This window comes from Nanorana parkeri, unplaced genomic scaffold (assembly GCF_000935625.1).
Source record: "Nanorana parkeri isolate BGI_ZX_2015 unplaced genomic scaffold, ASM93562v1 scaffold368, whole genome shotgun sequence".
Classification (NCBI taxonomy): Eukaryota; Metazoa; Chordata; class Amphibia; order Anura; family Dicroglossidae; genus Nanorana; species Nanorana parkeri.
This window is the reverse complement of record NW_017306636.1, coordinates 1,300,447-1,315,275: the sequence shown is the minus strand read 5'-3', so window position 1 is coordinate 1,315,275 and position 14,829 is coordinate 1,300,447.

Here is a 14,829-nt window from a genome sequence, read left to right as displayed (position 1 = left end):
AGAAAAAAGGTTTTTTTAGGCCCCCCCCCCCCCTCCACAGCAGCACATACTGACCTTTCCTTCACTCCTATGCCACTGAAGTACCAGGAGCCAAGTGAAAAACCCAGTACCTGAACCATGATCCTGGCTTCCTCTTAGACTGGTCCCTTCAGCCTTGCTCCCCCATGCTCCAGCGGTCTAAGGGCTAGTAAGTCATCACGTTCTATACAGTGTATAGAACATGAGGACACCAAATGATATTCCGTTGCTAGAGCATAGGGGAAGACAGGCTGGAGGGAGCGGTGTAAGAGCAAGCCAGGATAGTGGTTCCTGCGGGTATAACTTGGGCCTTGACAAAACGAGAACTTAACCCTTGCAGTGGAGTGGTAGCCCCACTGCACGGTTTATTTGATTCGCCCAAAGTTCTGTTTTCAGCTTTCATACCTTTATACTCCTTATGGACATGAGCAATTTTTACATTTCCGCAATGAGCCTGTTTATTCACCTGGTTGTGCTGAGTGGCAATTCAATTAGCATACTGCCAACTTGAGTCCTATTGTCATGAAAGGTTACAGTAATTTGTGGTGGCTCTTTCCCCCCACATAGCTTATGGTTTAAGGATCATGCTTTTGTCTTATAACTTAGAACCTGGCTTCTGACATCTGCCTGTATATCAGTCTCACAGGGCAGCATTCTAAAAACTTTATGCAGCACAGCTCTCACGTCCTTCTGTTTAAATTGGCTTAAAAAAAATAAGTAGAATGGCTGGCAAATTTGTGGTGCTGTGATTAGGGTTATTGTAATTTAGAAGGGAAGCTTAACACATTATGGCGGCTACTATCTGCCAGTTACATACGTATAGTACTCTGGTGCCTAACCTGCAGCATGGGGGCGCATGCAACCATTTAAAACCTATTGTGTGGCCCTCGGGGTCCTACAAACAGTAGTTCGTTTTTCTAGCTCCTAACTCAGGTCAGTGAAGGAAAATATTATTTGAAGTGGATTGTAGTAATTAAGTGGCTTATTTTATTTCTTTCACATTTTCTTCCTTTTTTTTCTAGGCTGTCCATCCATTATATGAAATATCATATGTAGAACAAGTAATATTTAAGGGGGGCACAAATGTGGAAGCATTGGTCTGTAAAGGGACAGTAATAGCAGTGATATGTTTCTTGAAGCATGTCACTAGTCTCCAACAACTCCTACAGCATATTCACAGTCTCTGACCTTCTTCTGTAGCATGTGTGCAATCTCAGAGAGCTTTCTGTAGCATTGCCATTCATCAAATACTATGTGCATCCATTTGGTGATGTCAGGGGCTGCACTTGAGGCCTCCTATATCAAGGATATTGACTGCCACTGGTTTAGTAGGTTTTTTTTAATTTCCAGTACAGGTACACTTTAGTACTAGATGCTGCTCAGACTCCGCTTACCTGGGGAACTATCATTTATAGCAGACAACACAGCGGATCCACATTCAAATGAAAAAAGATAAATCTAAACTCTATCTTGCTTTTTTGCACATATGAATGACAATATAACAGAATAGCCTACTGGATAAAGATTTATATATGTTATTATATTAGCTCCAAACTATTTTGTTTAAATGCTTCCGTTACTGCAAAATAGCAACCTTTTGCTCATAATATTCTATTACTATGCATCATTGAACAAAACATATCTGATGCATAATCAATTTACTCAATTATGGAAAAAAAAAACCATGAGTCAATATACAGTACACACTGAAGGGAAATATTTAGCTATTGTTAGCAGTGAAACTACAGAGGTCATACATATATAACCATGTTCTACTGATAATGTAATACAATTACTAGTTAATAAATGTAGCAATAATGGCTTTTTTCAGAGAAAGCCATAAAAAATTGAATAACATTGTGTACACAATTCTCTGCAGTTCACGTTAATAAGAAAACAATTCAATTTGTTATGTTGCATCAGTTTTGTCCTCTGACCCATCTATGTCATTAAAACAGCAATAAATGTATATGTTTTGTGCACATCTATTTATTCATGTCAACAATAAGTTAATTATGTTTAAACATCAAAAACGGATCTCCAGGTCGGGCCATTCTTGTCCGCAAAAACTGCTGGGTGCCTGCCCAGCACATTGCTCAAGAATTATGTAATTAAACAATGGATGGTAGCACTCCAGTACTAAAGCCAAATTTTTTATTCCAGTCCATTAAAACAGGGTACAAAAAATAGCAAGGTCTCTTGAATGTTTCATGCTCATATGAGCTTATTCATAGAGTGATTCCCTGAAAAGCTAGATCTCTTTTAATAGATATCTCCTTACTTCTGAGGAACAAGCTAAATAGCCGTTAGTAATTACTTTCAAACCTTATAACAACAGTGTAACAACACTCCACAACAACATCAAGGTCCCGTTCACACCAAAATCAGACCTGAAACAAAAGTCAACGGAGGTCCATTGACTTGGAGTTTCAACCTCCATTAAATGACAAAAAGCTGCGCTAAAAGTGTGATAGTGATCTAGACAATGGACTAGCTGCAACAATCTGTGATTAAATAATCATGTATTGTGTTGCTAATTTGTTGCGCTCAGTCAAATGTGAACCAATGAACTAAATGACATTCACCTCATCAGGTGAACATGTGTAAAGTCAAGTGAATAATATCTCCGTGTGTCAATGCCTAAATAGTGTAACTCTAACCTGTGAAATCAAGTAAAACTAAGATCTTGCAGTCTGTATCCTAACCGCAATAAGTGTGTGTATATGGATACAATGTTGTGAATCCGTGCTTCCACTCAAATTGCTAGAAAATGCTACAAATCTATTCCTAGTGTTAAACATATAAGTGATGTACCAATTATCAAGTGCATAGAAAGGTGGTTGTGCTGAGGTGACACAATATCAATATCCCTCTGCTTCAATATAAAAATCCAAAGAAAACCGCAACAGAGTTTGTTTAGGGAAAGGAGAAAAAATGGATATACTTTCCTTTCTTTAGAACCAACAATATGTCTAAAAAAAAAGAAACTGTTCAGTTTATAGTTATACTGAGCAACGATTATGTTCCAACAGCGATCCGTTCTTTACTTAGTGATCGGCAGCCTCTTCAGTCCATTTGACTGAGCGCAACAATTTTCAACCTCCATTGACTTCCATTCCATTCCACTTCCATTCCATTTTTCTATTTCTTTTTTTCTTTCTTGCCAATCTTTGTTTTAATTAACACGTCCTGAGTGGACAAACATCTATGTATTTTTTTTTTTTATTCCGTCTCGTTGTGTTGTGATGACATTTTTCTTATGTTATGCTGAAAAAAAGTAGAGCATGTTCTATTTTTTTTTCCAGCGCACTGCAACTCAATGAAAGAGAGTGGTGTGAACTGGTCCCATTCACACCCATACATTTTTCCGGTTACCTTTCATTGGCATGTGTGAATGGGGCCTAAAAGATTTACGTAAATGCATTCCATAGGTCCTATTAGTAAGACTAATGTTCACACTACAAATTATGACTGATGTTCACACTGCAAATACCATGTAAGGTACCAGCTAAGGTAATGTACAAGGGATGTTAGGTAAGAAGTTACTGTTGATCGGCTTTAGACATATGACGTTGAGAAGATAATAGATAGGAAAGAATTTAAATATAAAATGAAATATGGCATAATAAATGAGAGCAGTGTCATAATATCTATAGAATATAGCTTAGAATATAATGAAGTGAGGAATATTGTTGCTGTTTAATTGAATATTTTTATAAAAGTGACCATTTTAGTTACCTCTGTCCCTAAGCTATTTTATAAATAGATGTCCTTGCTATTTTTAATCTGTCCCTAAGCTATTTTATAAATAGATGTCCTTGCTGTATATTTGTAGTGAAAGGTGCACAAGTAAGGTCAGTAGTAATGGATAAGCGTTTCACTGTTAAATCTTTCATAAATCACAATAGCCGTCGTGTGATATAGGTAATTACATGTCATGAATGCCCAATCACATTTAAAGGAGAACTATGAGGCGAGTGAAAATCACTCTGCCTCATAGTTCTAGCCGACCTGTGACAATGCAACTGTCATAGTTTAGCTCAATAGATCGGGAAGTGAGCGAACACATACCGTCGCTCGCTCACTTCTCGAACTATCCTTGCAGAGAGCCGTGACGGTCACTCACGGCTCCATGCAGGGATTCCCCCCCCTCCCCTGTCCGATCCTCCAGCACTGACATGCGGAACGGACGGGGGAGGGTACAGCTGGCTCTGCCTCTAGTAAAGTCGGGATCCATCCCGGCTGCGGCATCTCAGTATACTGTGAGCTGCAGCTCGCGGTATATTGAGCTTTGGGTGACGAGAGGACGCTAGTTTGTGTCCTCCCGTTACCCTTAGGAGAACTATGGTGAAAAGCCCTAACCCCATAATTCTCCTTTAATTTGTAAGAATATTTCTGAGGTGCTGGGAAGAGTCTCTTGCTATCCTTTATGATAGACCCAACTTGATTTGTAGGTAGCTTATTAGCTTATGGTCTCTAATAGGAGATACTGGAAACAACTCAGATACAGAAAACAGAAGATTGTAGTTCTCACGAGCAGGGTCCTTATTGTAGAACCCCCCACTATACTTACCTTTCGGCCAACACTCCTTCCACCTCCGTCGGTACGGGTGTACTATCTGTACCCCATACTACCGTGCACTATGGATTTTGAATTTCGCTCGCAAATGGTGAGCACTCATTGGTCAACATGGCCCCCATTGCTTCATAGCAAGAAGTGCTTCTCATTGGTTAGCGCAGTCAGAAGCGCTTCTCATTGGCCAGCATGGTCAGGGACTGCGCTGACCAATGAGTGCTCGCCTTTGGGAGCGAAGATCAAAATCCATTGCACAGGGCTACAAGGCAGTAAGGGAGAACGGGTAGTACACCCGTACCTGCGGAGGGGAAGGAGTATTTGCTGCAAGGTAAATATAGGGGGGGGGGGGGTTGGAAGGGTAATTCCACTGTCCCAGATTCACCTAGGAAAGTGGACTTACCCTTTAAGTAACACTTACAGGTCTTGCAACCCACCGTCAGCTTGTAACTGAACAGTGAAAGGAGAAGCAGTACAGTGATTGGTTCATCTCTCTGTTACTTTGCTCTCTGCTATCCACATGCTTCCTGTTAGCACACGAGTCCTGAAAAACAACTAATCAGCTTCTTATCCTGCTCCCAGTTTGAGCTCTGTTGTACAGGGATTGCAATAGGCTGATATCAAGTCAAATTCAAGTAGTTACACTGTTTGCATTAAAAAAAGAAATGTAATGATGTATTATTAAATACAGAGCTGCATTTGTTTATGCCTTATATAAACACAAACAGTATCAAGCACTGTACTTTTGGTATTTTTTAAGCACAGATGTGTCCATGCAGAAAACTACAAATCAGTTCCCAGCAACTAAGTTGAAGTTTTTAATTAAAGCATTGTGGATGGAGAAGTGTTCAACACCAGTGAACAACTATTCCCACTGCATGTTTAATAATGAATTCTCCTACATGCGTTGGATTATGTTAGCTTATTTTAACTGTGAAACATTCAGAATGCATTTAGCAGAAGTTTCTTGTTATCACAGAGAAAATGGGTTTGCAAAGTTTTAATTATAACTGCCAAGTTTGAACTACACCCCACATCTATATATATATACACATATATATACACTCCTATATTTCTGCAATATTAAAACCCACCTGAAGGAACTGTAAATCTCTCATCCCATTTACACCTCTACATGCAATCACAATTCTTCTGCAGGTCTCATGTGTTTGTCATCCTTCCCCAGTGTCAGTGACCTGAAAGTCAGTGAGTAACCTTGCCGGTCTGAGCAATTTATTTCATATTCCAGTGACAGCATAATGATTAATAACAGTCGTGCTATGTTGCGGATAAAAAGCGTGTTGGAAAACAAAAGATGCCATAGTCTCTTGCCGTGCCATATTTTAGAAAACAAATTGAAGCAACAAAAGTAGGCTTCCAATGAACAGACATAATTCTTTGTTTAATCTATTTTATGCCATGAAAACAATATCACAATGAATATTAAGTTATGGACCACAACCTGCATGGGCCCAATTGATATATAGTATGCAGTGCATGCAGTTTTTCTCCAATGGGATCACAAGGAGCTGTTGTTCACCAGGAATTGTATAGTATATCATATACACCGTGTTTTTAAAAAAATGTCTGAAGATCTTATAACTTTGGAATACACAACCATTTACATTCACTTATATGGGAAACTGATTTTGTGAAAATCTGCTATAGCATGTACATTTGCCATTTTGTCATTTAAAGCTCAACTCCAGACATATATAATAGAGATCTACATTATGTATGCAGCTAGGTATTGGTATATTGTAAATGCAGCCAGTATAAATACTTACATTTGACTTGATATCAGCCACTTGCAATCTTCTGTATTGCAGAACTGGAGAGAAAGGGGCAGGAGCTATCAGGTAGATGCATGCAAATAAGAAACTGGTTGATAGGAGAAGAAATACAAGTGATCAGAGGTATGACCTCATTAATCAACTGCTACTCTTTCAGCAGGTTGGAGAGAGGAAACCACTTTATTTCTTCTACATTCTAAAACTGTAACAAAGAAAGTGTTATCTCCATTTGGTTGTATTATGTGAGGGAGCTGTGTAAATCCAAACCCTTTGGCAGACAAAAGAGCTTCCTTACTGTGTGTATTTCATGTGTCTTCAGCTGTTCACCTGGAGTTTTTTCTAGTTTTAAAATGATATAGAAATGTTTGTGCCCCCTTTAAAAAAACGCCAGAGTGGCATGATTTCTTTTCTTTATAGCTTACTAAATGAAGACCCAATGCAGGATGAGGTTAACCTACCCTATATGCGGAAATGGGAAAATGCCCTGGCGACCACAATCTCACCCCAGCAATGGGAACGTATATATGGAGGATGGCAGCAAAGTCCTCAATTTGTTCGGTATATAGAGAAAACCAGTACAAAATAATGTACCACTGGTACCACACACCGGACTTTCTCCATACACTCAACCCAAAGCTATCACCAAATTGCTGGAGATGTGACTGTACTAGAGGCACCCTGTTCCACATATTCTGGACCTGCCCTGGAATTCAACCCTATTGGGGAGAGGGTAAACGCATCTTAGAACAGATAGTGGGTCAGCCACTCTCTGACCACCCCATACACTGCCTACTAGGATTGCCCTTTCCTGACCTCTCAAGGGCTAATAGGAAATAGACTGCGCATATCCTCACGGCAGCCCGCTGTCTCATACCACTACAATGGAAACGAAAACTCCCCCACATCTAAACTTGATCTTTTCGCACGAATCAAAGGCATACAGGTAATGGAATATCTGACAGCACGACTAAATAGTACAGTTGAAGCCCATAAAGGGGTGTGGAGACAGGGGATGCTTATGAGGAGAGCACAAACTGAGGGGTGTTGGAGGAGTAGACCGGGGGAGACTGGTCCAGGGGTAAGGAACCGAGAGGACCAGGGAGTGGGAGGAGCCCTGGTATACGTTGCTCATGTTGTTCATACAGGGCCGGATTTCAGACAAGGCCACCGAGGCCAGGCCTCGGGGCGGCAGTGGGTGCAGGGGCGGTGCAGGGGTGGCGCGCGGCAGCGGGGAGGTGAAAAAATCCTGCTGTCCCGAGTCCCGACCGGCAACCACTGTCAACCGTTACCTATCCTGATGTTTCGACCCGGCGTCCTGACCGGCAACCACTGTCAACAAGTCCCGATGTTTCGTCACGGGCGCGGCGTCAGGCAAATGGGAGGAGTCCTTTACTTTTCCTAGTCTACAACAAGTTTCACTTTATTGAAAAGCTTACTACACTGGCAACCAGTGATATACAATCTCAGGCTTCCAACCTATGTCACAGCTATCCTGATGATTTGGAAACGTCACTTCCTGATGAATGTCTGCACCTTTGTTCTTACTTGAAAAACATTGATAAAGGTGAAGCTTCAATTTCAGAGCTCTACAAAACATTCAAAGCAGAAAAATTGCAGGTTATATACCCTAATATTGATATAGCAATGCGTATTTATCTTTGCACTCTGGTTACTAACTGTTCAGCAGAACGATCTTTTTCATGTCTGAAACGGGTAAAGAACTATTTACGATCATCTTTGGGTCAAGAAAGACTGAACAGTTTAGCTTTACTTGCCATTGAGTCAGAACTTTTAAATACTTTGTCCTACGAAGATATTATCGATGAGTTTGCCAAAAGAAAAGTTAGAACTAAAAATGTTTAGGGAGTTTCTTACTGCTATAATCTTTAAAAGGCATTTTCTGCATTACAGAGTATTTTCAGTCTGTACAATTAAAACCAGTTATTTTCAGTGTTCTTGTGTGTGGAAATATGTTTTTAATTGATCTATTTTAGCAGTCATCGATAAAGGACGAGAATGGTGGTGTGTGTGGGGGGGGGGCGGCATTGAAGAACCCGGCCTTGGGGCGGCAAAGGGAGTAAATCCGGGCCTGTGTTCATACAGAAAGCTATCCTGGAAGAAGCTTACACACACTTTCTCTTCTTTTCTTCTTTCACTGCTATATCTTTGCTATGTTATAAAGATGTTAAGTTAACTGTAGATGCATCAAATTGGAAAGGTATTTGTTCGATATTGAACTGATTAGATAAGATACGCCAGAACGAAATTTTATATGCTATATAGCCACGATATACAGAAATGTTGGTTGACAATATGGGAAAATCCCATCTTTTATGCTATAGTGAAACAATGTCTGTATTGTCGGAACAATGTCTGTATTATGGTTTCTGGTGAAATGTTGATTATTCTAGATACCTTAAATGTCATAAGTTTTGTATCTCCTATATGCAACTTTAATAATAAAAAATTGTCAATTATAAAAAAAAAAAAAACGCCCAGGACACCAGGCATTTCTTTTGCAGGGTTTCTGTGAGGACTGAGGTCACCTTTCATAATGACACTATTTTTTATACTCTTCAGCATCAGGTGACTGTTTTAAGCCATAGCTAGAAGATGGACACCTTCTGAAATGTCAGCCTGGTGCTTTAGGGACCAATGTTGTTCTTCATTTCTAGAGTCCAGGAGGAGATGCAGGGGGTCTTCTGTCTTCTTGTCTTGTCCCACTTTGAGTCTTCTCTCTCTCTAAACCAATTTAGCTCTCATATCTGTATACCCTCTACGTAAAAAAAAAGATATACATTTTATTTCATATTTGTCCCATTTAATATTGTGTTTCTGGTAAAAGCATAAAAAAGGGTTTTGCAAAAGGTTTATTTTTTCAGTTTTCAGCATTTTTAAACGAGACTGAAAAAAAAATAAGCAAACTGAACAAAGGTAGAAGAATTAAAAAATGTATTGCAAAAAATAGCTATAATTTTTCTGCAGATTTTTTTATTTCTAACTATAGAAACATAAGACATTTATTAGGGATGATTCAGTTTAAGTAAGTGTTGTTAAGAGGTGACAAAATGACTACATTTAAATTTTTTTTCCCACTTTTTTTTTTTTTTTAACTTATGTCATATTCAGATCCAAGCTCCCATATATATGAATTAAATTGTATCTGTGGTGTAACAATATATTGTTATACTGTACTCATTGATATTTGCAGATTATCTGCCGTTTAATTTTACACAGGAGAGGCGGTATTTTGACAGCTGCTCCTGTTGTGCTATAGAAAGCAATTCCCGGCTGTCATTTTGACAGCCATTAATTGCTGGTGATAGATGGGAGAGAGGTGGGCAGCAGAGAAGAGCTGCATGTAAGAGATGCATCTTAAAAGCAGGTTTTTGTTGCAGTTTTTTTAGGACATATATCTCTTACATTCAACATCCTCATGTAGTTAAATAATCCTGTCCAAGCTTAAATTTGTTTAATTGTGAATTAAAGGTATCAATCTATGTTTTTTATCTTGCAGTAAATTAGTAAGAGGCCATTAGTGCCGTGTTGCCATACACCGGGGGGAAAAATGACCATCTTAATTTTGTTTTTGAAAATAAGGATTCTTATCCTAGTATGTTAGCTCTGGAAATTAAAACATTTTTATTGATGAGGATGGATATGCCTCCTGAAATGTTATATATTCAAAAATACATGAATCCATGAATCCTAATAATCTGTTTTAAGTACCCTGTACTAAATACTGAGACAACCATATGCAGAATAACTGAACTTTCCATGAGATTATTAGTAGTGAAAGTGGTAGTAATATAGTAGTATTGTAAACCAATAATAATAAGTAATTGAAATCATAATTTACAAGTCAAATGCATTTTTTGTTACTGTTGTAACTCAAATAAACCCAAAAGTAGAACTACAGTCAAAACCTTCTTACTAGTTGTGGATAAAGTGTGGAAGGGTTAGAAGCTCTGGCAAGTATTATGAGGTGTGTCTCCCCTTTGGGGAATTATACCCTAACTCAGTGGTGGCAAACCTTGGCACTCCAGCTGTTTTGGAACTACAAGTCCCATGAGGCATTGCAAGGCTCTGGCAGCCACAGACATAACTCCCAGAGGCAGATGCATGTTGGGATTTGTAGTTTTGGCACATCTGGAGTGCCAAGGTTCGCCACCACTGCCCTAACTATTTATCCTGATGACCAATGTAACCCGGAAAAAAAGAAAAGGGGATTAAAAAAATGTTACAGTCTCAGGAACAGGAATATAAGGAACATATTTGGGAGACATTTGCTCTGGTGACAACTATCAAAGGTGGGATTTATTGAGAGAGCTTTACTATCATCTTGTGTCAGGAAGAGGGAAGGGGCAATTACAGGGAAATTCCAAAGATTGGAACATACAGCAGACATTAAGAATCTGATAGAGATTCTAAGCATCCCACAAAATCTGTAATACTTTAAAACAAAGCTGTAATGGTTATAAAGTTGTATGCACACTGTCCTCCAGTTGCTTCCCATTAGTTATTCAATATGATAGGCAGTCTCACTAACAGTAAAGAATGGGAAGTATAAGGGGTGGGGCCAAAGTCAACTACTTGCATAAAATTGAGATTTAGGGGTCTAGATGAAATATGCTGTTGATTGGATGCGGCAATTTAGCAACTTTAAAATGACCATAGTTACAACATTTTAATGAAGCATTTTATTATTTAATTGTATTATTAACATGTTAATTTTATATTTTCAGATAGGATTGTAAAACATCAAGATAAGCACTGAAGTTGAAAGAAGTAACACACATTTTCAGCCATGGAATCTTGTCTGCTCCAAGTTCCAGATACTGTAAATTGTTTAGAGTAAAGTGTTCTGTGTATTATGTGTATTTTGTTAATTAGAAGATATATATCTTAAATACTCAATCAAATTTGCAATTTCAGTCAATAACACGGCACGTTGACTGTAATACTGGTGGGAAAATACTACTCTTTGATGGACATGTTTGATGTATTTTCTAAACAAGGCCAAATGAATAAATGATCCTGTTTGTCAAATGCCCTTAAACAGGTTAACCATGCTAGCAAGTATAAAAAATAAAAACATAAAAGAGAGAATATATAGAGTATATTTAAGTAAACTAAATAGCCTAACTGTATTAATTTGATGGAAACTATTTTGCTCATTAACATTGCATACTTTAAGTAAAAATATCTATAATAAAAATATTAAGATTCTTTTTAATGAAAACCACATCGCGGATCTAGGGATTTAGGAAATCTCTCGAGCCACCCTATTGGTGAATGAAGCCTCCCGCCAAAGGCCAATAGGGAGGCTCAGGAGGCAGGGGCATGGCAACAGGGAAGCTTTTATAGAGTTTAAGATATCAGCTGCCTATACCTCCAGGTTTACTGATCAATTTTTACAGACAGTAACCTCAAGTGCTCAATGATATCATATTCTCAAGTTAAATTGCACAGGTTTGTGACGGCTGTACTCTAAAGCAGAACTATACATAAATGTTGCTTTAGCTAGGTTATCAGTCTTGTTGGAATACATGGATAAGAAGTAATAGAAGGTTGGAAACATTTACCTTCCAGAAGAAAATGTGGCTCAAATCTTCCTGTATTGCTGGTCACATCTAAAAGTCTAGGCATTTGGTTAAATAATCTCTGCTGAAGCGAAAGATCAGCCAATCTAAACTCCATCTTCCTCTTTAACAGGCATCATGTGAGCACATGACTAGGCTTATGCTTTTATGTCCAGCACTGAAGGCAGCCTGGAGAGGCATTTCCTACAGGAAAGGAGGGTATCCCATTTCGCCTATTAGTTATTTTTTCACCTCAGCAAGATATATTGAATACAGCTTTAAATAAAAATGTTTTTGCATAACAAAACTTATGTTGTTATACATGGATGGCTGCTATGAAGCTTCATCACCAACTTGCTCCCGATTATCTGTTAATCTTTCCCCTCCTCCCCATTAAAGGGTTTCTAAACCCTCTGTTTTTTTTGCATATATCTCACGCTAGCAAGCAGTAGATATATATATGCAAAAGTTAAAAAAACCTTGCTTTAACAGCAGTTTAAACGTACCCTGTCTTTGCCGTGCGCTCATGCCCGAGAATCCGAAACTGCCCGGGTGGCCGCAAAGCCTCTTGGGGCGGGGGCATGTGCAGTTTGGATTTTCGGCCAGGAGACGAGGAGAGACGCAAGGTAAGTCTATGGGCGCGTGTACCCGTATGCAGACACCGTGGGATAGGAAGTGCAAGCAAGGAGAGGGGAGTCAGCGTTGGATCCGACAACCGCCGCAGCGCTGGAGAGAAGGCATGTGCAGATGAGGAAAGTAAAAAAGATTGCTTTCCACAAGTTTGGATAAACGGAATATTCACACAATTTATTAAGAGAAGATTTCCAACCCCTTTAGTAAATCAGCACGCGCATGTTTAGTAAGGAAGAGGGGAAGGCTTAACAGATATCTGGAGCCAGTGGGTGATACAGCTAAATAGCATTCTCCCACTTCTTAATTGACTGAACTTTCAAGAAGAAACACTGTATGGCTGTAAAGCACTAGCAATGCTGGTTGTAAAGACTTCTTGTGAAATAAAAATACCTATACTGGTGAATGTATTAGCTGATTGGAATACATGTGTAGTAATGTGTTTAAAAATAAATGGTTAAAATAGGGGGAAAGGTTCCGTGTTTTTTTTTGTACATGATGCATTTTGGATTGAAGATGTTTAGGCTAGACCTGACAGCCATGAGACTATTCTGCAAAACACCTGTGGCATAAACATACATGGCTATACATGCTTTATAATAGATTCAGAAGGTATCCCAGGCCCAAGCCTTTTTGGGGGGGAATTGTGATTGTCCTGGAAAATGCATTTTTCATTGATTTTTTTTTAATCATGAGATGGATTGACCTGGAAAAGTCTACAAGGAAGCAGTATGCCCATAGATGCTGTCCTTTATCCACTGATTATCAAGCACTGATCATCACATGTTTATGGGTACCAGTAGGAGACACATCTATCCATATTACTTCTACTATAAATTCAACACAGCTAACTATGCTGGAACTGGAAATTCTTAGTGTTGAACTTTTAACTTGGATTGATGCTGAATATCGCAAAGCATGCAAATACCCCTTGAATCTACTGTATCACAGTTGTTGGCACGCTTTGTAGAAGAATACAGGACTAGAAGATACAAGTTGAATCCCTTCACTTTCTTTTTCTCTAATACCTCCGAGAGGTTAAAGACAGCATTGACTGACTTGCGCAGTGTGGACACTCACACTGGAGACAAGGCATACCCACGAAGAGAGAGATAGCTTAGAGACCTGGGCTCTAAAGCTCTTCTAGATAAAACACTGTAAACATTGTACTCTTAGATATTCTCATATATTCAATGGTACAAACTGCACACATGTCAATAACATATTTAGTGGTACAAAGAATGTGTAAAGTATTTTTTTTTGTATGTATGTACCCTACTATACAAGTTTAGTATACATGCTCCTCTATATAACGCCTACAAAAAGGTTTGAAGTTTAATGGCCTCATCTTTCTGTTAGCAACAACCTAGACCCAGACTCTACAGCCTGACAGAAACATTAAATACTTTGTACAATGAAAAGCACATCCTACAGTAAGCATTCCAGGCTAAGGGTCACAACCTCATGCTCTTCAGACTGTTAGCCTACGGAAGTGAAATGTGTCTAACAGCCAGCTGTTAAATAGTTCTATTAATTAAAAAAAAAGGCACACAACTTTAACTTATAACCTAAGGCTGTAGTTGATACAAAGGGAGGCAAAAATCAATTTTTAAGCACAGTTCAGATTCCTTCTCTCCAAAGTCAATGGGATAACTCTTTGGGGTCATCATGGTATGATGTTATTTTTTTACAGTTATTTGCTGCCAGAATATTTTGGAATCTTTCTTATTTTCTTTAGCACTCAGGCATAGGTTAAACTGGATGGACCCTGGTCTTTATTCAACCTTACATACTATGCTACTATGTCTGTCATTCTAAAGATTTATTTTTGTATTCTTTCACAGAGGATGAAAATGTGCCCTTTTGTTATTATTATTGTTTTTTTTAGCGCTACAAGTAAGCCACATAGGTTTTAGATGTCTATTGCATTAACTTGCGATGTGTCTACAAACAAACCACAGTTTACGCAAAATCAGACATGTGCCTTTTCTTTCAGATGCAGCGCACCACAACATACTATATGATATATGTGTTACTTTGTATTGTGGTGCACTGCAGTGCAGGTGCATTTCATTAGTGCATTGGGGCACCATTCAAAATTATTTGCATCACAATGCACCCTGGTATCTATGTTACATATCAGTGTGAATGGGCACTCAACTGCCATAAACCTCCTCCATTTCAGGTGGGGTTTGTCTACTAAGAGGTGGGGGGGGGGGGCTGCCCGGGGGGG